Source organism: Sminthopsis crassicaudata, chromosome 1 (assembly GCF_048593235.1).
Source record: "Sminthopsis crassicaudata isolate SCR6 chromosome 1, ASM4859323v1, whole genome shotgun sequence".
NCBI lineage: Eukaryota > Metazoa > Chordata > Mammalia > Dasyuromorphia > Dasyuridae > Sminthopsis > Sminthopsis crassicaudata.
In genome coordinates this window covers 100,558,805-100,586,190 of record NC_133617.1, presented here as the reverse complement: position 1 = coordinate 100,586,190, position 27,386 = coordinate 100,558,805, and the positions used below count along the sequence as shown (strand labels likewise).

The 27,386-nt window shown below is 35.6% G+C and overlaps 1 long non-coding RNA gene across 1 annotated transcript in view; it reads left to right on the top strand.

The window, feature by feature from the left end:
• The first annotated feature begins 733 nt into the window (after nt 1-733).
• LOC141541337 (uncharacterized) overlaps nt 734-27,386 on the top strand; it is a 77,315-nt gene continuing 50,662 nt past the window's right edge. The window contains exon 1 of the long non-coding RNA XR_012481757.1: nt 734-793. This is a non-coding gene — a long non-coding RNA (uncharacterized LOC141541337). The remainder of the gene's footprint in view (nt 794-27,386) is intronic.

Sequence of the window (27,386 nt, the reverse complement as noted above, 5' to 3'; positions counted from 1 at the left end):
CTTAAAACTAAGAGGGAGGAAAGTGAGGTTCACATAGAAGACACAGAGATTATTAGTCTTATAAACATGGAGCCATATTCTTAGAGCTGAAAGACAGGAAACCAGATAGATGAACAAAATACCCAAGATCATCCTTCTAATAAGTCGCAGAGACAAGATTTGAACTATTATCTTATGACTCCAAAATTCAGAATCCAAATCCAGATCCCTTTACTTCAAATCTAGCTGTCTTTCTGCTACATCACACTAGCATTACTTTATTTTAAAATCAATCATTTATATGTAATTTATACTACATGTATATGTGTATAGATAGATGGGAAAGCTGGATGGCTCAGTGGATAGAACACTGAACCTGAAATCAGAAAGATCAGAGCTCAGATATGACCTTAGATACTCATTAGCTAAATGACCCTGAACAAGTCACTTAACCTCTGCCTAAAACTGGAGAAGAAAATACCAGATCTAGTATCTTTGCTAAGAAAATTCCACAGATGGTTGTTTCACAGGATCTTGTGTGTGTATGTATACATATATAATAATTAAGCAAAAATTATAACTAATATTTGTATAGTGCTTTAAGATATTTATATAATATAATCATATACATGTACATAAATATATAGATAGATTAAAGAGAGGCATATGTGTATATAAACATTTATGGGTATGTATGCAGCCTTTTATTCTAGGACCCAGACCCTAGATGTGCCCTGGGGCCCAGAAGTCTGGCAGTAATGGAGGGAGCTCATATTCAGTTGGAATTGGACAAACACTGGCCTGGATAGTAGCTGTGAGTAGTCAAGAGCTGTAAAATATCATCCTCCTCTTATTATATGATTTAGAAACAGAACAGAATTATTCTGTAACTTTACAGCAGATGCCTGAGGTGCCTTAACTTTCCTAAGTTATAGAAAGCATTACAATTGAGCAGAGAGTTGAAGTTTCTATAGTAAATACCCTTAAGTAAGATGGTAGAAAGCTGCTGCTACTGTGGCCACTAGTGGTCCAATTTTATTGTTTTGATGAAAAGGAGATTGTGGGGGCTTTCCGAGACTTCTTTTCTGGGGACTAGCTTTTCCTCTGAAACTGGTTCAATACATCCAAGTGCAAGATGTGTCTTACCCCAAGAGAAAACATAAAGTGGAAAAGAGTGTTTTCTGGGTAAGAGCTTGTGAAATGAACTCAATGAGAGTCATAAAGGGTGCCCAGAGGCCTAGTTCACTTGCCTCTTCTGTGCTTCCCTCCCTCTCATTTCTAATGGATTCTGTCCTCAGATATGCTTCCCAGAAGGATTAGAAACACATAAAGCCATTGATATAGCTGTTTCCTGGATCTTCAGTAGTTTTTCTTCAATTAATTGATGGTATAAATGAAAAACCATAAGTGAAATCCCTAGAGATTTTTGATGATTCAACTAGAGGCAAATTGCAACCATTTGGTTTCTCCCATTGAGACCTCTGGGAAGTGAAACATTTATCATTTTATTATTATTCATGTGGTTTGGGAAAGAAATTGAATGGGATGTTCTGGGATTTCTTGGCTAGTCATTGCTAAGGTGACAGGGTGGGGAAAATTGGTACCTTCTATTTTTATTTTCTTACCATTGGACACATCCCCGCAGTGCTTTCTCCAGATGTCTTCTCCTTGAAAAGGATCCAAGAGAAATCAAATGTTGGGTAGTCTTCTCTAGTGTGGGGTGAGAAACGAGGAAGGCAGATAGTTCAGAAAATACACATACACACATATATGCAAACCCATTCTATATATCCTACTATTTACCAGTTAATTCTCTGGATATGGAAAACATCTTCCTTCAGCTTTGTAGTTGATTTGAGTATTTATAATACTCAGAATAACTTAGTCTTTAAGTGCTATTCTTCAAATAATATTGCTGTTATTGTATACAAAATTACCTTAATTTTGCTCATTTCACTCCACTTTTTTATGCAAATCTTTCCATGTTTTTCTATACTCAACATATTCCTTATTTCTTATTTCACAGTAGTATTCCATCACAATCACATATCACCACGTTCAGCCAATCTTTTATTAACAGGCATCCCCTCAATTTCCAATTCTTTGCCACCACAAAGAGATCTACTACAAACATTACAGACCTATAGTGTTTTTTCTTTTTTTTTTCCTGATCACCTTGGGAAACATCTTATTATCTTTCTAATTATCCAGGTTCTCAGTCTTGTTCTCATCCCCAATTCTTCCCTGTTCTTTATCCCTTTCTTCTAATATATACAATCAGTTAACAAATCTTATTGATTTTTAATGTATTTCTCATATCCATCCCATTCTTCTTACTTACATGGCCACTATCATAATTCAGTCTCTCATTTCCTTTTCCTTTTACTATTGCAATACCTGCTTCATTTGTATCTCTACCTCTAATCACTCTTCTTTTCAATCCATTTTACAAACTGTCAAGTTTTCTTAGAGCACAGGGTTGATTGTCACTTCCCATTCAATAATCTTCTGTGGGTCCTTATTGCCTCTAGAATGAAATATAAACCCTTCTGTTTGGAATTTTTAAAAGTTCACAATCTAGCTGTAATCAATTTTTCTAAATTATTCCTCATTATATATTCTGTTTTTCAACCAAACCAACCTATCAGATATGTCCTGCATAAAACAATTTGGTCTCCTACCTTCATACCTTTGTTCAGGCTATCCTTCTTTCCTGGAATTATTTTGAATCCCTAGTCCCATTGAATAGCATCTCCTAATAAAGGATTTCCCATATCTTATCTTTCTCACATAGAACTTGAATTCTGTCCTTTGGTTTCTGGGCTCTGATACATGGTCTTCTTTTGCTCAGGGTCCCATATAATGTAATACATATTTTCAAGGCATGTTGTTGTTTTTTTTTTCCCATACCTGTTCTCTATTTGTATACCCTGTTAGAATATAAGCCTTTTATGGAGAGGATTTTTGCTTTTTTTTTTTTTTTTGCTTCCATTTATATATTCAGAGTTTAGATACAGTGTGTTATGTTTTTCATTCATTCATTCATTTGATTAATTTCCCTAACTAGGAGTACCTCCTTCACTGTAGTGACTTTTTACTTATCTATGTTGTGCCTTCATTCTCCCTATTTGTAAATGGAAAGCAAATTTCAAGAGGGCAAGAATGGTTGTATTTTTGCTATTGCCAGCACTTAGTACAGTGCCTAGAACATAGTAATCAAATAATAACAATAAAGTTTTCCATTATTAACATTAAGACTTACAAGATATTCTACAAAAATCTCATCTTATGCTTCCAATAATTTTGTGAAGTAGGTGCTGTTATTATCCCTTTTTTATAGATAAGGAAACTGAGACCGAACCTTTTTGAAGTTCACACAGCTAGTTAGTGTCTGATGCAGGATTTGAGCCTCAGATCTTCCTGATTCAAGATCTAACTCGTAAAAGAACTGGCTATTAATCTTGATCCTGAAATTAACTCACTGAGGGAACTTGGAAAAGTCACTGTATTCTCATCCTTATTTCCTCATCTGCCAAATGAAGGGATTGATTAGATCAGGGCTTCTTAAACTTTTTCCATTTACAAGCCCTTTTTGCCTGAGAAGTTTTTACACAACCATAAGTATATAGGTATACAAATAGGTATACAAATCAAATGCTTACTGATAGTAAATCATAGTTTCAAACTCCCCTCCCCATTCAGTTACATGACCCCATATGGGCTCGGGATTCACAGTTTAAGAATCTTTTGATTAGAATCTTAAGTCCTTTCCAGGTCTAAAACTTATGTGAAGAAAAGCTTACCAAGTAGAATGAGTATTAGAATCAAAAACAACGAGTGGGGCTCTGCTAAGTAGATTTTAATAACATTTAAAGAAAATAATTTTCTGACAATTATCAGTGGTCCTAGAAATAAAATGGCAATAGTAAATTCCTTATCATTGGAGGTCTTTACATATAGCCATATAACATATAACATAATACTTCTGTATATTGAACTGAGAATCCTGTAGACATCTAATCTCAACACATCCAAAACTGAACTCATTATTTCTTCTCCCAATTTTCCCTTGTTCAAACTTCCCTATTTACCTTCCTCCCTGTCCTCCAAGTTCAAAATCTAGATTTCATCTGTGCTTTTTTAATCTCTCTTACTCCCCATATCTAGCTAAGTGTCAGGTTATGTCTTTTCTTCTTTTGTAACATTTTTTTTGGTGTATTCCCCCTTCTCTCTCCTCCGACACTGCCATCACTCTGGTATAAGCCCTCATCACCTCATTCCTGAACTATAGGAATACACTTCAGAGTAGTCTTGTTGCCCCTTCTTTCCACTGTAATCTATCATATGTTCGATTGTCAACTGATCTTCCTTATGCAGAGGTGTGAATTATTACATCCTATTTAATAAACTCCAGTGGCTCCCTATCAACTCCAGTATAGAGTATAAAATCCTTTGTCTATTAAAGCTCTTTATAACCTGCCACATTTTCTATCTTTTTATACCTTACATGCCTCCCTCTTGTAGTTTCCATTCTCTGCCTGCCATATATGCTGTGATAAAGGACACTGGCTCTGAGATTCAAGAACAAGACTGTGTTGCTTGAATTTGGGCAGTTGTTTCTGGCTATTCTCTATGCCTGGAATTCTCTTCCTCCTCACCTCTTCCTCTTAGTATTACTGGCTTCCTTTAGGTTGCAGCTAAAAGTCCCATCTTCTATAGAAAGCCTTTTCCAATACTCCCTTAATTATAACACTTTTTTGAATTCAATATTCCCTATTAATCCCATCTCTAATTTGTTTATACAGTTTCTTGCCCATTACCTCCTCCATTAGACTATGAACTCTTTGAGGAAAGAGAATTGGCTTTTATCTTTCTTTGTTCACCCAATATTTATTGACTTCACTTGCCATTGTGGAAAGAGTCTATTCAGGAAAAGGTTGGACTAAGATAATTTCCGAGGCCATTTCATACTACGAGAATTTGTGATTGTTGTGAAATGTAATAAAAATCTAACAGTAAGAACACTGGACTGGGAATCAGAAAACCTGTGTTCAGGTCCCCACTTTGGCAATTAGAATAACTTATAATCTTTGGCAAGATTTTTAATTTTTCTGGAACTCATCTATGATATATGTGATTGAATTATCTGATTTCTAAAATTCCTTCTTAGTCAGCTAGGTGGTACAGTGAATAGAGCCTAAAGTCAGAAATAACTGAAGTCAAATATGCCTTCAAATACTTATTAGCTGTTTAACCCTAGGTAAATCACTTAACTCTGTTTACTTCAGTTTTTTCATTGTAAAATGGGAATAATAATAGTAGCTACTTTCTAGCATTGTTGATAGGGTGAAATGAGATAATAATCATAAAGTTCTTAGCATAGTAGTTGACATACAGTAGGATCCAATGAAAATCAATATCTATAAAATGGTTTGTATTTAAATAGTCTAGTGAAGAGAATATTGGGATTGAAGTCAGGAAAATCTGAGTTCAAATTTAGTCTCAGATACTTATTGGCTCTGTGATCCTGGGCAAGTCGTATATCCCTTTTGCCTCAATTTCCTCATCTGTAAAATTAGATGGAGAAAGAAATGGTAAACCACTCTAGTAGCTTTGCCAAGAAAACCTCAAATAAGGTCATGAAGGGTAGCACACAACTAAAATAACAACCAAAAATTTCTTTCCAGGTCTCACATTCTGTGATAATTTTTCAAATGAAAAATGGTGGACTTTTCCTCTTTTCCTACATTCTGTTACTTTAAGATTCCTAGTATGCATTCCTTGGTGATAGGGTATTAGAAAAGGCTCCATGGAAGAGCTGCTTATCTGAGATAATGCTTTAAGCAACATTAGATATATTAAGTCTAGCATTCTTCACACTATTCACTATTCTTGAACCAATTGCAGTTTCAAAGAGCTGAACATTTTCAGGGTTAGCATTTATACCTTGGAAAATCTCAAATGCTATAAATCAGAACTTGATCTATTTTTTCCTTGTTGATGGTTTACTATGTATCAGGCACTGTGCTAAGTGCTTTATAATTGTCTCATCTATCTTCATCACAATCCTGGGAGGTAGGTGCTATTTTTACCCCCATCTTACAAATGACAAAACTGAGACAGAGTTTAAATGACTTACCTAGGGTAACACAGTTAGTAAATAATGAAGGCAATTTTTGAGCTCAGGTCTGCCTGACTTCAGTCCCTTTGCCATCTTGCTGCCCTAATAAAGAAAATAATAATTCAGGTTAAACTTAATAGTATGTTCCAAAAATATTTTCTCCTGGAAAGTCAGTTGTTAAACATTTATTGTCATATCTCTTTCCATCTCTAACATCTTAAGTTCTATGTGCTCACTTTCCCTCCATGCTCTAAGGATTTTTCCAGGTCCAACATTCTTTTTTTTTTCTGAAGAGAATTTTTTTTATTAATTTTTATAATTATAACATTTTCTTTGATAGTACATATGCATAGGTAATTTTTTTTTACATTATCCCTTGTATTCCCTTCTGTTCCACGTTTTCCCCCTCCTTCCCTCCACCCCCTCCCCTAGATGGCGGGCATTCCCATACATATTAAATATCTTATAGTATATCCTAGGTAAGTTCCAACATTCTAAAGAACAAAATGTTACTTCCAAACATTTAGATTTCATTCCAAGGAAATCCCTCCCTTTCTTCCAGAAGATGGCACAAGTGAGCTCTAGCTCTAGGCCTTCCTGCTGATTCCAGCAATGCTGTGCATTTGCAGAGATTATGATGCTGTTGGATACATTTATATACAAATATATGTATTTGTGTAGTATTTACACTTTTAAAATGCTTTTTAAAGCTGAACTGGGGTGAGAAAATTGTCCTATACAAATCTATTATAACAAAAAGAAGTCAAGTTCTAAGTGTTTGTGATGATCTTGCCAGAAATGAAAATGAAGGGAGGGAAATAACCCTTTGAAAGGACTGGGGAAATGAATGCTGTGTGCTTCTTGCCAGTACAGAAGATTAATAGCATGTCTTTAGGATGTTACTGTATGACTGTTTAAATGACTCAGAATGCTATCAGCAACCAGCCTTCTAATGTTGATGATGGGGGCAACACATTTTCTGGTTTGTTAGACTAGTGGTTTGTGGGGAAATGGGATTTTTTTCTCCATTACCATCCATCTCCATTATTACTTATCATTAGAAAGGAAGCATTAAATATGCATGTTGACCACATACTACTTTCTCCTTTGCATCCCCCCCAATACTGTGACATTTAAGCACTCAATTCCTCAGTTCTTCTCCTATAATAACTGTATTCTCCTCTTTTCTCTAATTTGAAACCTTGATGAACCCATTCAGTTCTACATTATCCTTTTTTTCTTGAGTTCTTTGTCTCCTTGTTATATAACTCCCTGCCTTAGCTCCAACAAATGCAATGGTAAAGAAAAATCATGCCACTGGATCCATCACAAATTTATGTCACATCACCTCATCTGGATCCTCATTCCTGATGGGCAATTTGTTCATACCTCCCTAACTAACTCACTACATCACTCACCTCAGCAGTTCTTCCAAACCTTTTCATCCCTCTTCAATCTCCCCTCTTCCCATCCTCTCAGCTAAGACTTTTATCTCAGATTTTATCTAAAAAGTTGAGGTCATTTACTAAGAGTTCTCTCTTCTTCCCTCCTCTTTATCTACCATTATCTCTTCCTCCATGAGCTCTTTCTCTCATAATGATGTAGTCCTTCTTGCCAAGGCAAATTCTTCTATAAACTTAAATGATGTCATTATATTTCATCTTCTCTAGCAGATTTCCCCTTAATTATCCTCATCCTCTCACATATTCCATTTGTGCTAAAACTGCTTGAAAAATCTTCATGTGATAAGTTACCTCCACTTTCCTCTTATTCTCTTCTTAACTGTCTTTAGTCTGGCCTCCAGTCTCATCGTTTTCCCACTCAATTTCCAGTTTCTTGCCACTGCAAAAAGGGCTGCTACAAACATTTTTGCACACGAGTCACTTTGCTGCCTTTATGATCTCTTTGGGATATAAGCCTAATAGAGACAATGCTGGATCAAAAGATATGCACAATTTGATAACTGTTTTGAGAATAGCTCCAAATTGCTCTTCAGAATGGTTGGATCAGTTCATAATTATACCAGCAATGTATTAGTTTCCTAGTTTTCCCACAATCCCTTCAACATTATCTTTTCCTATCTATTTAGCCAATCTGAGAGGTGTGTAGTGGTACCTCAGAGTTATCTTAATTTGCATTTCTCTGATCAATAGTGATTTAGAGTATCTTTTCACCATATTGTTCTTAGTGGTCCTCATAGTGCGTATTCCTCAGAGAATATTCCAATGTTTATCCTATATTGAAGTTTTTTATTTATTTATTGAGCACTTACATCCTACAATACAAAGTAAGATGCTTTTTATAATGATTTTATACATTTCACAAACAGCATTTGACAGATATTTCACACAGTATAAAAATTGGGAGAAAATATATACACATGTATACATATACGAGTAGACACATAAACATATATATAAGCTTATACACATAGTGTAAGAGTTTGCCTTTATTTCTGTTATATTTTATTTTATTAGATTTGGTTCATTGTTCTTCACTATGAAGATCATTTTTGACCATGACTTTGTTAATCCATATTAATTACTTTCCAGGTCTATGATATGTGCAACTTTGATAGGCAAGTTATTTTTGCTTTTAACCAAGACAGTGATAAAACAAATGAACAAACAAAACCTATTTACTGGAACAGGGCCAAACATGGACTCTCAAAACATTTTACTGGAGACTTTCATCCCATTTGACATGCCTATTCTTTGGATCTCAACATTCAACCAGCTCCAAATGTATCTAATTATGCTTTTATGTTGCCAATTCTTTATCTTTTCCATTATAACAGCTTTAATAATTTAGCCAAGTAATTAGCTTAAATCTAGGTAAACTATATTCATGTCATTCCTTGAGTTGTGAAAGAAAGGAAATATTTGAATTTAATGGCTCCTTTTTATCACCATTTCCTTTCTACATATTCACTAACCAATTCTTTAATATGTTTTAGAATTTTACCAGAAATTGAAGTCAAGTTCACCGACCTGTATAGATTGCAGATTCTATTTTCTTTTTCTTTTAAAATAAGGACATCAGCTTTCTAATCCTATGTGTCACTCAAATTCTTCATGACCTCTTATGGTGGCTTGGCACTCATATCTACCAGGTTTCCTCTCCCCTCCCCCAGTACCTGCATATGTAGTTCATTTGTACTTGAAAAATTGAAATCCGGTAAAGTGGCTAGACAATCTCTTATAATCTCTTTAATTATTTTGGAGTTCAACTCCTTATTAGTCATTTCTTTTCTGTATTTTTCCATCCAAAAATCATTCTCTTTGACAAATAAAGAAAACTAAAAAGAGATGAGTAGTTCTTTTTTCTTTCTCCATTATGTTTTCTTCATCCCTTCTATTTAAGGAGTAGTCCTATCTTTAATTTTTCATTTTTTCCCAACATAATTTAAAAAACACAACCTAAATTAATGCCTTTGTTACTTTTAAATTTACTTAGCAGTTATAGCTCATTTTAAACTTTAGTGCTTCTGACATTGTTCTTATGCTCCTGTTTTAATATCTATTTTCATTTACTATTGTGATTTGCTGTTGCTACCTGTATTCATATAGGCATTTGCTATTATCTGAATTTTCCAGTCCAATAACTAGAGGAGTGTTCTATATTCCATTAACCCAACTAGGAGCCTAGCACAATGTCTGGAATATACTGTACACTTGACACATGCTAATTGATTTATTGATTGGTGTAGCTTTTACTGATAGCATATAAACACATATGACAGAGAAAGGATTCTGAGGATATATGTTTCCTGACAATCTTGTGACATTCTGGAATCTAGTTGTTTGTTTATGTTTTTAGAAGGGATGCTAGAACAGCTTTGCTCAGGATTTCAAATGAAGTCTAAGTGTTTAAGTTGCTTAGGTTAGATCGGCAGTATTATACTTAGAAACAAAAAGGAAGTTGTAGCCTTTCACAAATGGAACAACTAAGGTTAAGTACAACCATGCACTTCTGAAAATACACAGTAAAGAAGTCAGTTTAGTAAAGATATAAAATGGGGGAAAAGAATAATATTTAATCAGGTTGGACTAGGTTGTGAAACTCTTTAAACAGATCCACTTATATTTGATCCTAGGGGCAAGAGGGAGTTATTGGAGTTTATTGAAAAAGAGTAATGATATTTTCCGATCTGTACTTTATGATAATTATTTTGCCAACTGTGTGAAGGATGGATTGGAGTGGAGAGAGACCTGAGATAGACCAATTAGGAAATTATTGCAGTGGTTTAGGTAAGAGGTGATAAGGTTTTAAACAAGGGTGATGGTCATTTCAATAGAGAGAAAATGATATATGTGAGAGTGATATATTTTGGAGGTAGAAATGACAATATCTGACTATTGATTGGTTATGTAAGGAGAGGGAGAATGAGAAGACTAGAAGAACAGCACACCTTTGATAGAAATAGAGAGGTTCCAAGGGTAGAACTGACATTTGAAGGTTTGCCTCTATCCATGAGATCACACATCAAAACAGCAAAGTCTTTCTTACATATCAGACTGTTTTGCATATAATGGGCACATAAATGCTTGTTGAATTGAAATAAAAGACTTGGCATGGTGGCATGCTATGGTAGTTAGTGGAGACTTTTAATTAAATGCCTATTTAAGCTTTTACTTTGCCAAATGTGTAATACCTAATTCTTTTTCATTTGCCTCAATCATAATTTGATCCTTCAAAAGATGGTAGACCCAAGACAGAAATTTGATCCTCTTCAATGGAGAAGAATAAGTTGCTAAAATAGAATAATTGGGAACCTTGGAAGTAAGGTATAAATGATTACTCTCTCTTAGAATTTGTGATAGAAAATAAAAATTATTGATGTTCTTGGTGTACTTTGGGATACATAGAGAAAACGGACAACATATATGTCCTCCACTTTCTCTGTAAAGTAGGAGGCAACATTCTCTGTTCAGGAGTAGATTAAGGAGACTCAAGTCTCCTTGAGGAAAGAAGAGGATTTAAAATAGCCACTCTGGAGAATTTGCTAGAGAATGTGTTAGGACATAAGAAAAAGATTGCTGTGTAGCCTCAAAGACCCAAGTGAAATTTGAGATCAGAAATTTGTAGTGAATTCATATAGCTATTTGATTTCCTTTGACCCTGTTTAATAATTCAGGAAGAGGCAGATATATAATCCAAGGTTGGGTTTACCAAGCTTTGAGGTGCAATAGGACAAAGTTATATGATAAATGAATATTCTTTTTATATTTAATAACTAGTTATTGTCTTAGAGTCAAGGTTTTTCCCCTTTTGTACTTCTTCATCCAGAAACCAACAATGTGGGAAATCTCTCATAGAGATTTGCTCAGGTCATGATTTAATTAGGCAGTAAAATTTTTTTTCAAGTTTAGGTTAATGTATGTATTCCTGCTCATTGTGTTTGCTCAAATAGATCCTAGGAAAATATTGATTCTCCCTATTATGAAGACAGGTAATATGGATGTCTCTTTGACCAAAATTTCAGTGACCTAAGTCATGTACCCCAAGCTAACTCACTTCCTATTTGATTAATCAATCAGAAGATTTTAATATCTTAATTGTATACAAAGAGGCAAGCAAGATAAGGAACTTGTTTCATGGTGTAGAATGTGTTCCTACCTCCATCTCATTGTTCCTAGTTACTACATTAGATTTATATCATACAAAAGATTCCCTAAGTAATATGGGAGGTGAAAAAAGACTGACTTGAAATTAGTCAACCTAAAGAAACATGGAAGTGGAATGGAAATGATTTTTGAGAAAGAATTTATTGAAAGAGGAGGCAAATCTTTTGTCATCACTGGATTCCAAGACATAAACAACCTTAGGGCTAAAGTGGTGAAAATTAAAACTAGGAAACTTCTACCCAAATCTAAACTAAGGGTCATTGCTAAAGTAAGCATCATTTTTCTAGCTAAAAGAACTTTTTAGTACTCCAAAAAAAAAATTATAATTACATTCCAGCTGGAGAGGATACTGTATCAGCCCTGTTGGTGCCTAAAGATACAAAAGCCTACAATTGATTTGGGGCAACCACTTTCAAGTGTCTGCCTAGTACAGTAAAGTAGCCACAAAGTTGAACCTGGTAAGGAATCAGCATAGCTACCAAGTACTTGGTTGGATACATACCAACACTAGATTGACATAGCACACCTCTGGGAAAGAGAGATTCACTGAACTACCCATTGAACTACTCTGGAACATTTTGCCCTGCAAAGAGTTAGCTTCGCTGAACCACAGGAAAACTCATACTAAACCCAAGAGGACCTTCTGGTGAGAGAAAGGACCTGGAGGCTCTGTAGTTTGGGAGCTGTGAATTACCTTCTGTTTTTTAGGGCTAGTCTGTTTGCTAAAGACACAATGGCTAATGTCTATTAGGACTTTAAATCCATTAGTTAGTGGGTCTTATGGAGCCCAGGGTTCATTAGGAAGCCATGGCTTTCTTAATGGCATCTTCTTCCTTAATGGCATTTTCTCCCTGGTTATTTGTGAGTTCTTCTAAGGAACTTAGTTCTCCTCTTTTCCCTTGTTGATTGCTAAAACCTCTTTTTCTTTGCTAAAAACCCTATGTGGATTTAGCTTGCTCTTAATACTGTAATTAAATTATCACTACTTGATTTGGAGAAGCTTTATAACTACAAATTCTTGGCACAACCCACAGCATCCATGACTCCAATATACTTTTGGGGTAGCACTCCCTCGCTCTAATATTTGATGGCTAATCCCAACAATTCAGTTGTAAAATGTGACTTATTCTGCTTTGCCCCAGAGAACAGACGGAGCAAAGGATATACGTTTAAATGATTCACTTTTCATTTTGATTTTAGGAGACATAAATAAAGCATTTTTAAAAATTATTTTAATTATCAAGCATTCATTTTTTCTCTTATCTGCTGGGGGAAATGAAAGGAAGAAAGATGGAAGCTCTATTTCAAATAAACCCTGCAAAATGGCCACATTTTTAAAAAAGCATATTAGTTTATTATCTTTCTGCTTGAACTTATCAAAATCCTTCATTGTTAGTACTCTGGAATAATGGTGGATCATTGGACTGATCAGAGTTCTTAAGTATTTAAAAATTATTTGTTGATATAGGTACTTATAATACTTGGTATTGGACTTTTTCATAAATAAAGCAAAATCAAATGGAATACCTGGGTATTTGTCTTGTCACTAACATCCTCCTCTATCAAATAAGAGAGCCGAGTTGAGCTGAGAAATTACTTTCTATGTACTAACATTCTGTGCTCTGAGATTTCTTCCAGTTATGATGTTCTGCCTATGTTCTAGGTTCTGACAGTCTATATTCAAATATCTTATTTTCTAAGGGCCATACTTTTTATAGTATTTTGTAATCCTTTGGTACTATATCTTTGGTGGGGGCAAGTTCAATTCATGGCGTGTACTTGTTGCTATTTCGAGACAGAAGGGAAACTGAATTGGAGACAACACTGCTGATTAAAAATAAAAACAAAAGAAGTAAATAAAAGCGACTTGAGTCTCTTTAGGAGATTTTTAGATCCACATAAAATAAATGGTATTATAAAATAAATTTATATTAGTCTTTGGAGGCAGAGAACAGAATAAGGAGAAGCTGGAGGAAATGTGTGCTGATATGTGATGAATAATTCACATCAGCAGGGTGTGGTGCTCTGTACAGAGTTCCTGGTGCCCAGTTACTCTCATTAATAAAATATTGCTCTAAGCTATTTGGAGTCAAGAGTCAATCAAGCTAGCTTAAAAATGCTAATTTCTCTAGAGCTAGTTTCACCAAGATTCCTGGTATAACTGTCATAATAATATCAGTAAGGAAAGGATCATCCATATTCATATTCTTCTGCATCCAGAGACCATGTCTTGAACATCTAGGGTTCTTTGATCTTTGGGATGAAGAGGGAAACCACAATAATTACTCACTAGCAAGGCTGCCCAATTCATCCCTCTATCAAGCAATCAGCATTTATTAAGCACAATATATAGTAGGTATTAGGAATATAAAGATAAAATGAACCAGGCTGTATTCTCAGGGAGCTTATATTCTATTGAAAGAAACTAGGTACATAAGTCTAGTATATTCAAAAGAAATACCACCTAGTTTTAGAAGAGAGGGAACCAGGAACTGGGTGGGGGGGAGGAGAAGGGAGCAGGAAATCAGGAAAGACTTCATATAGAGGATGGTACCTGAATTGACTTCCAGCTAAGTTATCCAATTGTATTGAAGTTCCTAGATCTGGAAAAAGGAACACAGGCAGAAAAGTAGTCACAGTAAGTCAGATTTGAGTTTTCCTCTTTTTTCTTCTTCTTCTTTAACTACTGATGACAGAAACTATTGCATTGTTCAATCTTCTTCAACTACTTTCATTACTTGGTTTTTTTTTTTTCCTTTGATTTGCATAGAGTTTTTTTTTTTTTATTTTTTATTATAGCTTTTTTCATAAAAAGATTGCATTTTACTATTGTCTTTCTACCTAGGTTACTAATACCTTCGGAATCCAATTCTTACCATGCAATAAGAAATTTGGTTTTACACACATATATTGTATCTAGGATATACTGTAACACATTTATTATGTATGGGATTGCCTGTCAACTAGGGGAGGGAGTAAAGGAAGGGAGGGGAAAATTTGGAAAAGTGAATACAAGGAATAATGTTGTAAAAAAAAAATACCCATGCATATGTACTGTCAAAAAAATTATAATTATAAAATTAATTTAAAAATATTTCATTTTTATTTTATTTTATTTTATTCTATTCTGGATTTTATATATATATATATATATATTTATATATATATATTTATATATATATATATTTATATATATATATATATATAGTTTTTATTTATCAGATATATGCATGGGTAATTTTACAGCATTGACAATTGCCACACCTTTTGTTCTAATTTTTCCCCTCCTCCAGATGGCAGGTTGACTAATACATGTTAAATATGTTAAAGTATAAATTAAATACAATATATGTATACATGTCCAAACAGTTGTTTTGCTGTACAAAAAGAATCAGACTTTGAAATAGTGTACAATTAGCCTGTGAAAGAAATAAAAAAATGCAGGCAGACAAAAATAGAGGGATTGGGAATTCTATGTAGCGGTTCATAATAAATAAGATGAGGTGAGATCTTTCAAGACAGTTGTGAAAATCGAGTAAGGCTTCATCTGCTTCAGAGTTGGAGTAGGCCTGAAGGACTTTGAGCACTAATTCAAGGGCATAATTGAGTTCCCTTCCTGCTATCTTCCCATGACACAATCTCCTCCCTATTTCAGTCAAATATGGGCAACTATGTACTTATTGGTCAAGTTCAATTTTGTGGGTAGATCTCTCATTTAGAATGTAAGACTCTCAGCCAATGAGGAGGAGGGTCAGTGGTGGGAGGGGTTGTTTTGTGTTAGGGATTAAAGGTGCTGTCCTGCCCACAGGAGGTGCTTCCTCTCTTCAATTGTCTGCTCACAGGGTGAGACGTCCTTCTCTTGAGAATGTACAATAAACTTTGCTTTTCTCTAGAGATCTCTCCAGCTTTTTTATTAAATGGTGTTCCCTCATCATTTCTGTACCATACAATAGTCAACTCCCAGAGTTCTTTCGCTGGGTGTAGCTGGTTCAGTTCATTCTGCTCTATTGTAACTGATTTGGTTCATCTCGTTGTTGAGAGAGCCACATTCATCAGAATTGATCTTCATATAATATTGTTGTTGAAGTATATAATGATCTGGTTCTGCTTATTTCACTCAGCATCAGTTCATGTAAGTCTCTCCAGGCCTTTCTGAAATCATCCTGTTGGTCATTCCTTATAGAACAATAATATTCCATAATATTTATATACCACAATTTATTCAGCCATTCTCCAATTAATGGACATCTACTCAGTTTCCAGTTTCTGGCCACTACAAAGAGGGCTGCCACAAACATTCTTGCACATACAGGTCCCTTTCCCTTTAATATCTCTTTGGGATATAAGCCCACTAGTAACACTGCTGGATCAAAGGATATGCACAGTTTGATAACTTTTTGAGCATAGTTCCAAATTGCTCTCCAGAATGGCTGGATGTATTCACAATTCCCATATCCCCTCCAACATTGCATATTATCTTTCCCTGTCATTCATAGCTTTTTATTTACAAGATATATGCATGGGTAATTTTTCAGCATTGACAATTACAAAACCTTTTGTTCCAACTTTTCCCCTCCTTTCCCCCACCCCTTCACCCAGAAGGCAGGTTGACCAATAGATGTTAAATATGTTAAGTATAAATTAAATACAATGTATGTATACATGTCCAAACAGTTATTTTGCTGTACAAAAAGAATTGGACTTTGAAATATTGTACAATTAGCCTGTGAAGGAAATCAAAAATACAGGCCGACAAAAATAGAGGGATTAGGAATTCTATGTAGTGGTTCATAGTCATCTCCCAAAATTCTTTTGCTGGGTGTATCTGGTTCAATTCAATACTGCTCTATTGGTGGCCACATCCATCAGAATTGATCATAGTATAGTACTGTTGTTGAAGTATATAATGATCTTCTGGTCCTGCTCCTTTCATTCAGCATCAGTTCATGTAAGTCTCTTCAGGCCTTTCTGAAATCATCCTGTTGGTTACTGCCATTACTTGTAAAGAAATAATCTAAGTTAGGAAGGGGAAACAAAACTGAGAGATAAGCCCCAAAACACTCTCCTGGACACAACAAAAACTCTTCCCTCCTTGTTTCTCTTCTTTTCCTCCTTCCCTCCCTCCCTATTTTTCCCTCCCTCCTTTCTTTCCTCCTCTTTGTTCCTCTATCACTCCCTTCCTTCTTTCCTTCCTCCCTTCCTCTCTCTCTCCCATCCTCCCTTCCATCTTTCCTCTTTCCCATATTTTTTCTCTCCCATTCTTCCTCCCTCCCTCCCTCCTTCCCATTATTCCTCTCTCCCTCCCAGTCTTCCTTTCTCCCTCTTTTCCAGTCTCCTCTCCCTCCCTCCCTTCCTCACTCTCTCTCCCCTTTTCTCTTTTTTCCTTCCTTTCTTCCTTTCTTCTTATTCCCTCCCTCCTTTCCTTCCAGCTATTGTGCCCAACCTAAGTAATATGTGAATTCCATCCTATTTCATTTCATTGAACATAAATTTGTTAAACATCTTCTGTGTAGACCAGATGCTTGAGGATATACAGAATGATAAATGAGATAGTTCCTACACTCAGGAAACTTCCAGTCCAGGAAGGAAATGTGACATATTTGCAAATAATCCTACAAAGGAATAGTAACAAATCACATTTAGACACAACTTTCAAAAATCCAGAGAATTTTCTTTATACGAACTGATGATACAAATATTATTATGCCCATTAAAAAGATGAAGAAACTAAGGCCCAGAAAAGACATGAATCATTCAGTGTCACATAACTAGTAAGCAATAGACTGGGATTTGAATCTGTTTTCCGCTGCCAACATTAAAGCTTTTTCTATTAAACCTTACTGCCTCTCAAAGAAACACATGTTCAGAAGAAATATATAATGAGCTAACTGAAGGGTGTGTTTGTGTGTGTGTTGGAATTGGGTTTATTACCATCTTATTGATCCAGAGAAGGACTCGTGTAGGAAGGAAGTAACTTTTGAATTGGCCTTTAAAAGATAGGGTAAATTTATTTTTTTGTTTGTTTTTTTTCAATGGATTGGGAAAAAGTTGGAAATTGGAGAGAGATCATTCCATATATGGAAATTATAATATTGAGCAAAGGCACAATAGTAGGGCTTTTAAAGCCTTCTCATTTTTGATGTTCTATGATGTTATGTTCTTGTTCATACATTTTCCAGTTACATAAAGATTCATGTAAGATTTTTTTCACTCTCAAAATAATACTTTATACTTCTGGAGAGAAACTTGAGAATAATTAAACATTTGCTGTCTAGTTTAGCATAAAAGTAAGGTGCAAGCAGGGAATGATTGGAAAGACATTGTGGAGGACCTTGAATGTTTTGAAATGAGTTTTCTGTGTGAATGAATTTGGACTTTAAGTGTTGGATATATGGGGCCTGTTGGAGGGTTTTGAGTAGGTAAGGGACTGATGCATCTACAGTGTTGTAAAGGATACCTTAGGAGGGGTGGAAAGACCTTTTTGGAAGCTATTGAATAGGCCAAAAGTAATGCAGAGCTTTTGTAGGGCAGTGGGAGTATAGAGGAGATAGCTGAGAGAAACACTACAAAAGGTAGAACTGACAGGACTTAGTGACCAATTAGCTGTGATAATTTTTAAAAAGGGAGGAGTCACAAATAATATTAAGATTTTAAATTGTAATAGATCTTCTCCTCATGAAGATACCTTCATCTAAAGTCGGTCTAGAATAGCAAGCTAGGAATAGGAAGATCATGGAGATTCTTCCTAGAGTCTTTCCCTTCATCAATCTGAAGTAGTATTGGTCTCTTTCATCTTTTCTTTTAAAGGTGAAAACTGCTTTAAAAATCTTTTGCTTGGAGAGTACTGAAGGGGAATGCCTACTTGCTGAGTCTTCAAAGGTGATTCAACAGAAGCTCTTACCTCCCATTACCTCTGCCATGCACCCCAAAATGTAGGGCATTCATCTCTCCCAATAAGGAGAGAGTGCCATACCAGTGTGCTTTGAGACAGGGGCTACCTAAAAGTTAAATTATTTTAATTGCTTATTGATAATATTGAAGAGAAATAAATGGGTTGAAATGATAGAGGGACATTAATCACAGTAATATTGAGTTATTTTAAACTGACACTGATGATGATTTTGTAGGGAAAACATTCACATGGAGGTCCAATTCAGTAGTATTAGAAGAATCCCACTGCTCTTCAAGGGTACCACTAAAATCTTGAGGGAGGGATATAGCCAGTCATACTCTGGAGACCATATGCTTGTGTGCATATGAAAAATAATGAATCTAGACTCTCTCTAAGTTTAGAAGTGAAGTACTCATAGTAACAAGATCTGAGTCTCTTGGTCCCTTGGCCTATGATCATTTATGCCTTGCCAAACCACAACCTCAGGTTACCACTAAGATTATCTTCTATATCCCTACTCACATATTTCTGAATGCTCCTGGAGAAATTCCTACAATATGTCCGTTGAATTCACTATAAATTTATGTTATTTAATTTCAACTAGGCTCTTATTGCCCACAGCAATACTTTTATTCTCATTTCTCCTTCAAACTTACCGCTTCTTTTAATAGCAACATCATATTTCCAGTCAGCTACTTCACAGCCTTGGAGTCATCTTTTTCTTTCCTTTCCCTTGGCCTTCATATCTAACACCAAGAAAAGTAAAAATCTTTCTATCTTACCTCTACATTTTTTTTCTTCTATCTTTTTCTTTCCACTAACAGTTTCTACCATAGTTTATTCCCTCATAACCTTTCACCTAGCCTTTTGTTACAGTGTCCTAATTGGTCTCTTACCCCTAATCTCTATCCTTTGCAATCTACCTTCCATAAAGATGATAAATTGGAATTCCTGAAATTCAAATTTTACTATGTCACTTCCACTATTTAAAATTCATCAGTGTTTCCTCCCTATTATTTCTACTAAAATATGTATGAAACCTTTACCTGGGGTCTAAAGCTCTCCATAATCTGGTTCCTATTTACTTTTTCCATTTTGGTTTATATTACTTTTCTTCATTTTTCATTCTAGTCACCTGGCCTGCTAATGGCTCCCTGTATATGACATTATATTTTCTACCTCCTTGCCCTCACACAAATATTTTAAAATATCTACAATGGATGCCCATTCCACCTCTGACTTTGTAGGTAGAATGCCTGGCTTGAAAACAGCTCAATTCTATTTCTTGAATTACCTACTTACCAGCACTCCTTTATTCTTGGAATTATTTTACTTATATGTGCATATATTTTTCCTTTGCTGATGCCTCTTTCCCCATTCCCACCATTCCCACCTATTGAAATTCCTGAGCCTAGATCATGACGTTTTGTCTTTGTATTTCCAGTGCCTAACATAATGACTTGCCCATGATAGACATGTTTATTCAATTGAATTAATGATTTATGTTGGTCTAGCACTATTGAATTAGAATTATAAAAGCTGTGCAATAGTAGAAAGAGCATTGAGTTTTCATTTATTAGAAGGTCTGATTCTGAGTCATGCTAGTGACACTTTACTTGGGATACTGTGTTCAATCACTTTGTGCCTCAGTTTCCTCATCTGTAAAATGCAAAACTTGTCCTTTTACTTCATAAAGTTTTGGTGAGCACCAAATGAGATAATGGTTAATATGCTTTAGAAGCTTTAAATACTATGTAAGTGAAATATTCGAGCTGGAATAAACAAAAATAGAGAATTGGAATTTTAGAGTTGAATGGGATTTTAGAAATCATCTAAATCAGTTTCCTCCAAATGTTCAAATGGACTATTCATGCCCAAGTTGTGGTAGTGCCTTCCAAGTTCATATTGGTCTGATCATTTACAGTCAGATACACTATACCTTGACTCCAATACAATGATTTCACTTTGGTCCCCTTCAAGCTTGAAGAACACTAATCAACCAGTTCAGTTTCTTCAATCTATACTTGAGAAAATTGAGCCCCAGAAAGATTGTATGACTTAACGAAAGCCATTTGACTACCAAGGCATGGAGAGGACTGGGAAGCGTCATAATGGTTGGAATTGGGCAAGATAAGGTGAAATGTTCCCTAATTGGAGCCCAAAGACACAGGAGTGGTAACTTCTTAGATAGAATTGTGCCTTTATCATTTTCAAGTGTTGCTGAATATATATTCTTTGAGCAGGAAAAGAGTAAAGAAGGATGACCTTAACCCCAGATGGGGTTGTCCTGGGACTCAGGTCCTGCTTTGCTGATTGTGATCTGTTTCCAGGGAAAGCCACTCCTGTCTTATTCTAATTAAGACTGATGTCAGAAGTACCAGAAAAAAACATGATGTGAAAAGAATTTTTAAGGCGATGGAGACTAGACTTTTCATCTAAACTTCTGTCTTGAAAGTGTGAATTGAATGAAATACCACCTTATCCTTTCTTCCTTTATCAAAATGCTCTAGTAATTGATAATCAGGACAAATGCTTAGATTTAAGTAAGGGGAATTGAAAAATGCAAGGACAAAGTCAAGATGAAAGAAAAAAAATTCTATATAATACAACAAATAATTATTAAGTATTTGCTGGGGGTTAGACATTGTGCTAAGACCTGGGTTAAAAAAGATGTTCATTTTACAAAAGGCCCTGCCCTCAAGGAGTTTGTATTCTAATGGAATAGTCTGGTTGTTAATGGTGTTGTGCCATAGTTCCCTTTTGTCCTGACCCAGTTTCCCTAATTGTCCTAGATCAATTGTCCTAATTGCTCAGCCTCAAGCTATAACCATTCCTTCTTAATCATTAGAATGTTTGATAGCATAAAGGTCTTATATCTTAGACATAATTAGAATATCAGATGCTTTTCTCTCTCTCTCTCTCTCTCTCTCTCTCTCTCTCTCTCTCTCTCTCTCTCTCTCACTCTCTCTCTCTCATTCTCTCTCTCTCTCTTTCTCTCTCTGGTTCCTCCTCCATCCCCCATTATGTCATCTCCATCCCAGGTGCCTCTCTCCATTAGGTCATTGTTCTTGTTATCCTATAAAAGAATCTTTGTATTTAACATTTCTTGCTGAATTCTTGGAGACAATAGTTTCATTCAGCCCTGGGGCCAAACTATGGATTCATTTGGTCCCAGTAAATCTCTCCCTTTCAAATAAAATATTACAAAACTCTAATATCTATCTGGCATTACAATGGTATAGGTCCAAATTAGCTTTTTAGGACAGTTGAGAGAGGTAAATGGAAATAAGCCTCTTTGGCTTCTAGGAAATAGTTCATAACCCTCCCTTTTCTCTGTCAGTCCCTCTGTTTCCTCCATTTCTTCATTCCATTCAAATGAAGTATACCCACAGGCATAATCTAATTCACAGATGAAAATGACTTAATGGCATTGACTGAATTTTTAAGCATTCAATATATTTTCTGTCTCTTATCTCTCGGTCATTTTATTTCATCTATCAAGAGACAGTATGACATATTTGACAATGTTAGAATTCTATTCAAGAAGATCTGAGTTCCAATTTCACTTCTGACATTGTTTGACCCTGGACTAATCATTTAAATTCTCTGACTTCAGTTTCCTTATCTATATGTAACCTGGGTCCAAAATGTGAAATCACATAGATTAGAGATGCCTCTAAAAAATATCTTATTTTGTTCTTTATTCTCCCAACTAGAAATTACACAGGGAAACTTCTAAATATAGATTCTAGATTTCCATAAATGTGATTAAACTTCTGAATATAAATTTCTAGGTTTCTATTAGCAAGAAAAATAAGTTCTTTAACTACCATGTAAACAACCTGGGTGACAAATACATTTATTTGATGCATGTCAGGCTTTATTTACCTCTAAGATATAATGCAGAAAGTGCAGATGATTCACAGATTATAAATGTATAAAAATAAAATAGTATCTAAATAATAAACACAATTTTCCTTCCAACTTAGTGGATCCTACTTTCCTACAGGGTCCTATACTGCTCCAATCATATTTGCAGTTCCATTTTGTGGTTTGACTCCTTTTAGGAAAAAAAAAAAACATGTTTAGTCAACTTCCTATACTTTATGATGTCCCTATTATTATTCCTCATAGAGATCTTCTGTGGGTGGATGGAATAGATAGAATGACAGGCCTGAATGCCTGAATTCAAACCCAGCCCCAGATATTATACTTGTGTGACTTTAGATAAGTCATTTCACTCTGCTTGCCTCAGTTTCCTCATCGAGAAAATGAGCTGTAGATTCAAATGGCAAGCCACGCCAGCTTCTTTGTCAAGAAAACCCCAAATGGGGTCATGAAGAGTCAGACATGATTGAGTAGCAATAACAGGCTGGGATTTTCCTGGAAAGGAAAAATAGATAAGAGGACCTCATTTCCATTAAGTCTGTAATATCTGAACGACTCTTGATAATAGTGTAAAACAAAGTCTTCTTTTTAGTTCCCTCATGCCCTAGCTTTAGTATCTTATTTCTTCGAAGTAATGATGGTAGTAGAGATGATTATAGAAAGACATGGACAGTTCTCATTCCCTGGAGAAAGTTATTGAGGATATCCCTCTGTCCTAAACTCCCATGGCTAAAAGGCCAGCTTCCCACATATTATGCTATTCAGGCAATTTCCCTTTTTTAGTTAGAAGGTCAGAATGACTTCCTGCCATAGGGTAGCTAGAGCCAACCACAGAGGAAGTCCCCCAGTGAGCTAGGAGAGTGTATATCTCCAAGCAGGCCACTTGGGAGAGTGCCTATCTGTGTTTATCCCAAGGCAAATATGGGCTCCTGATGCTCCACCATTATTCTAATTGCTACTTTGCTGCTATCAAGCATTTATTGAGCACCTAATATATACCAAATACAGTGCTAAGATAAATGTTATCTTATTTAATAATAATGATAACAATAAAATAGCTTTATATATAGTATTTACTATGTGCCAAGCATTGTGCTAAGACTTTTATAATATTATCTTATCTGACCAGGAGAGGAATATGTCATGGCACCAGGAATCAAAGGCAAATTTTCTGACTTGAGCACTTTTTTTCATATACCAGAGAGGGCAGTATAATATAGTGGAAAAAGAGTTGGATTTAAAGTCATAGGGTTTTGGGATTTAAAGCTGGAAAGGAAGCAGCTTAGAGACCATCTGGTCAAATATCCTCATTTTACAGATGAGAAAATAGACTCAGAAAGGAGGATTGACTTGTCATTAAAATATAAGCTCTTTAAGGGCAGGGTTTTTTCATTGTTGTCTTTGTGTACCTAGTCCTTAGTAAATTAATATCTGTCTATTGATTGATTACCAAGTAAATAGAGACTGCTTTTAAACCTAAGTCATCTGACTCCATATCCAGTGTTCTAGTTCTCACCATAGTGTCATAGGAGCCAAAGACCAGCTTTGACTAATGTTTCCTTATTCTGGGACCAACCATGGACAAATCATGTTTACTTTCTTAGTTCCTATGAGATGAAACAGAAAGAATGCTAGAGTTGATGTTAGGAGAGGCTTCTCCATCTTCAATATTTACTAGCTGTATGATATGGACAACTCATTTGTGTCTCTGAGTAACAGTTTCCTCATCTCTAAGAATAGGGACAGTGTGGTGGTACAATGGATAAAGTCTTAAGTCAGAAGTCAAAATCATTTTGAGTTCAAATCTGATCTCAAATACCTATCAGCCATGTAACCCCAAGACACTTGTTTTATCCTGTTTACCTTAGTTTCCTCATCTGTAAAATGAGTTGGAGACAGAAATGGCAAATCACTCTAATGTCTTAGACTGTAATGCTGGAGAAACTGAGGCAAGATAGAGATTAGAGAGTTTTTAATATTTTATTAATTGGAGAGTTTAATTGACTGGACAGGACTCTTGTCTCAAAGTATCCAGTGATGAATGGGAGAATGAAAAACACTTTTATAGCTTTTAAATAAAGAACAGAAGAGCGGGAAAAGTTCTTACAGAACCTTTTGGTTATGTCAGGATGGGGAGAGCAATAAAATCTTACTGAAAACCAGAGTCAGGATGTTTGAATAAACAGAAGTAAGGATGTCAATTGAAGCATCTTATCTCTCGGAATATTTTAGAGGGACAATGTCAAAAATTCTTTGAAGGCAGAGAGAGCTAGGAGCCAGGATGTCTGATCTGCTCCTCATCTCCCATTGACAATTTATAACCTTAGAGCAAATGGTCCTCAGTCTTAATGAATCAGAGAGGGTTTTACAACTTAAGGGAACTGAAGCAAAACAGTTAAGGAAACTGAGATAAAAGAATTCAGGGAAACTCAATCAGGACAATAAGGGAAACTAGTGCAGCAAAACTGAGGTAGATAGCTTAAGGAGACTGTGGCATAACAGGACAAGAAAATCCCAAATAGCACATGACTAGAAAATGACAGAACATAATAGCTGAAACAATAATAGCTACTTATGTGGTGATTTAAGTTTTGCAAAACACTTCATAAATATTATTTCATTTATCTCTAAAATAAGATATAACCTCATTTTTTCCTGAAATAGACATAGCAACTAACACCTATTCAATCTATTTGAAAAGACAACTGTATCAAATGAAATAATATATGTAAAACACTATGTGAGTATCTGCTATTCTTATTATAAGGAAGATTAAAATACTTGCATTACCTGCTTCACAGAATTATCCTGAGGAAAGCACTGTATAAGCCTTAAAGAAGTAGAGAGGCATGAGCTGTTAGCACATCTTTTATACTTTGCAAAGTTAGCTACTTTTCCATTAACAGAGATCTATCTGGCCTTGACCACATAGCCTGATCTTATTTATAGTTGTTACTCAGTAGCCCTAAGGACCTTGATCTAGGCCAGAATTTTTGACTAAATTTAACTTACAACAAACTCGAAGCTATAACAGCTTGAACTAAGATGAATTATTTCCTTTGATCAGGGAATCATTCAGATACAATATATTCTCTTCCTGGAGCCCACTAAAAAGGAAAGAAAGATGGAAGGAAGGGAGGGAGGAATGAAAGGAAAGAAAGGAGGGAAGAAAGGGGAAAAAAGGAAAGAAGGAAGGAAGGAAAGAGAGAAAAGGGAGGAAAGAAGTAAGAAAAGGAAAGAAGGAAGTGAAGAAGGAAGGAAGGAAGGAAGGCAAGAAGGAAGGAAGGAAGGCACGAAGGAAAGAAGGAAGGAATGAAGGAAGGAAGGAACGAAAAAAAGAAGGAAGGAAGGAAGGCACAAAGGAAAGAAGGAAGGAACGAAGGAAGGAAGGAATGAAAAAAAAGAAGGAAGGAAGGAAGGCAAGAAGGAAGGAAGGAAGGAAGGAAGGAAAAAAAAGAAGGAAGGAAGGAAGGCAAGAAGGAAGGAAGGAAGGAAGGAAGGAAGGAAGGAAGGAAGGAAGGAAGGAAGGAAGGAAGGAAGGAAGGAAGATGGGAAGAAGACAGGCAGGCAGGCACAGAGGGAGGAAGAAAGAGAGAAAGGAATGATAGAAGGGAGAGAAGGAGGGAGGAAGGAAGAAAGGTATGTTTTGAATCATTCTCACAAATCCAAACAGAATAATCTCAGGGTTCTAGGATATCTTGAGGGACTTTGAGTGTGTCATTGGCTCAAGCCCCCCTTGATTGTGTTTCCCCCATGGTGAACCACCAGTGAGCAGTTTTATTTCACCATTTCATATTAATCAGCTTCCACAATGGGAGTTTTATTTCAAAGAGACAACAAAAACCAAGTATTAACATTTCTCTTCAATATCTATGGGACACATGACTCAATCCGTACATCAATCTGGACTCATTGAATTCACATTCATCTGTGATATCCCTGTCACATGAAGTCACTTTTCTCAGCTACTACTGATCCAAAAGTCAGTCTTGAAGATTGTTTCTCTAGGAAACAATGCTTATGTATTACTTAAATATTCAAATGGATCTATGACCTGTTTAATTGAGGCATTCCCCCCTCCCCAAATATAGATGGTAAGTAATCTATGCTTGACTATCTTCAGTCACTATTGTCTGTGTTTTCCTAACAGTTTGCCAACAGGATCAACTTAATATGGAAGAGCCCTTCCTTGTTTTCCTTTGCCACCTTATGGCTGTCTACCTGTCATCCTTCATTCTTGCCATGTGAATAGCCTACCTTCTCCTGTCTCCACTATGCATCTGTTGCTTTGCCTGGTTTCAGTTCTAAAGAACAAGATTCTTTCCTTCCACTCCCATCCTCCTACACCAGGGTAAGTCAATCAATTCTAAATTCACCACTACATTGTTAAGCCTAGATCAACACTACCATGTGATTGGAGGGATGGAGACTACAGTACCAATCTCTTCCCAATGTCTTTCTTTCTAAAGGGCAGAAGCTGATCTCTGCTTTGTATTTGCTGCTATGCTTAGTGCCAACTGCATGGAATAAGATACCCACTGGTGTACCCTACTGCTTTTCTGCCTCCTTTTAGATTGTAAGCTTCTTGAGGGCAGGATACAGTACCAACTTTATTTATTTTTTTAAATTGTATCTCCAGCACTTAGCATAGTGCCTAGCATATGGTAGGCACTTAATAAATATTTATTGAATTGGATTGGATATGCTTTCCTCATAGTATTGTTGACTTCTATTTTCTGGTGAAACTCATTGTAGTTTACTTCTACCTATTTGTCCATTATTTTCTGTGTGATAAATATTTTTAGGATTCAGTGATAGTTTTAGTCTATATCTCCTTGATACATAATAGTATTCCTGTTCAAAGCACAAGTTCTCTATA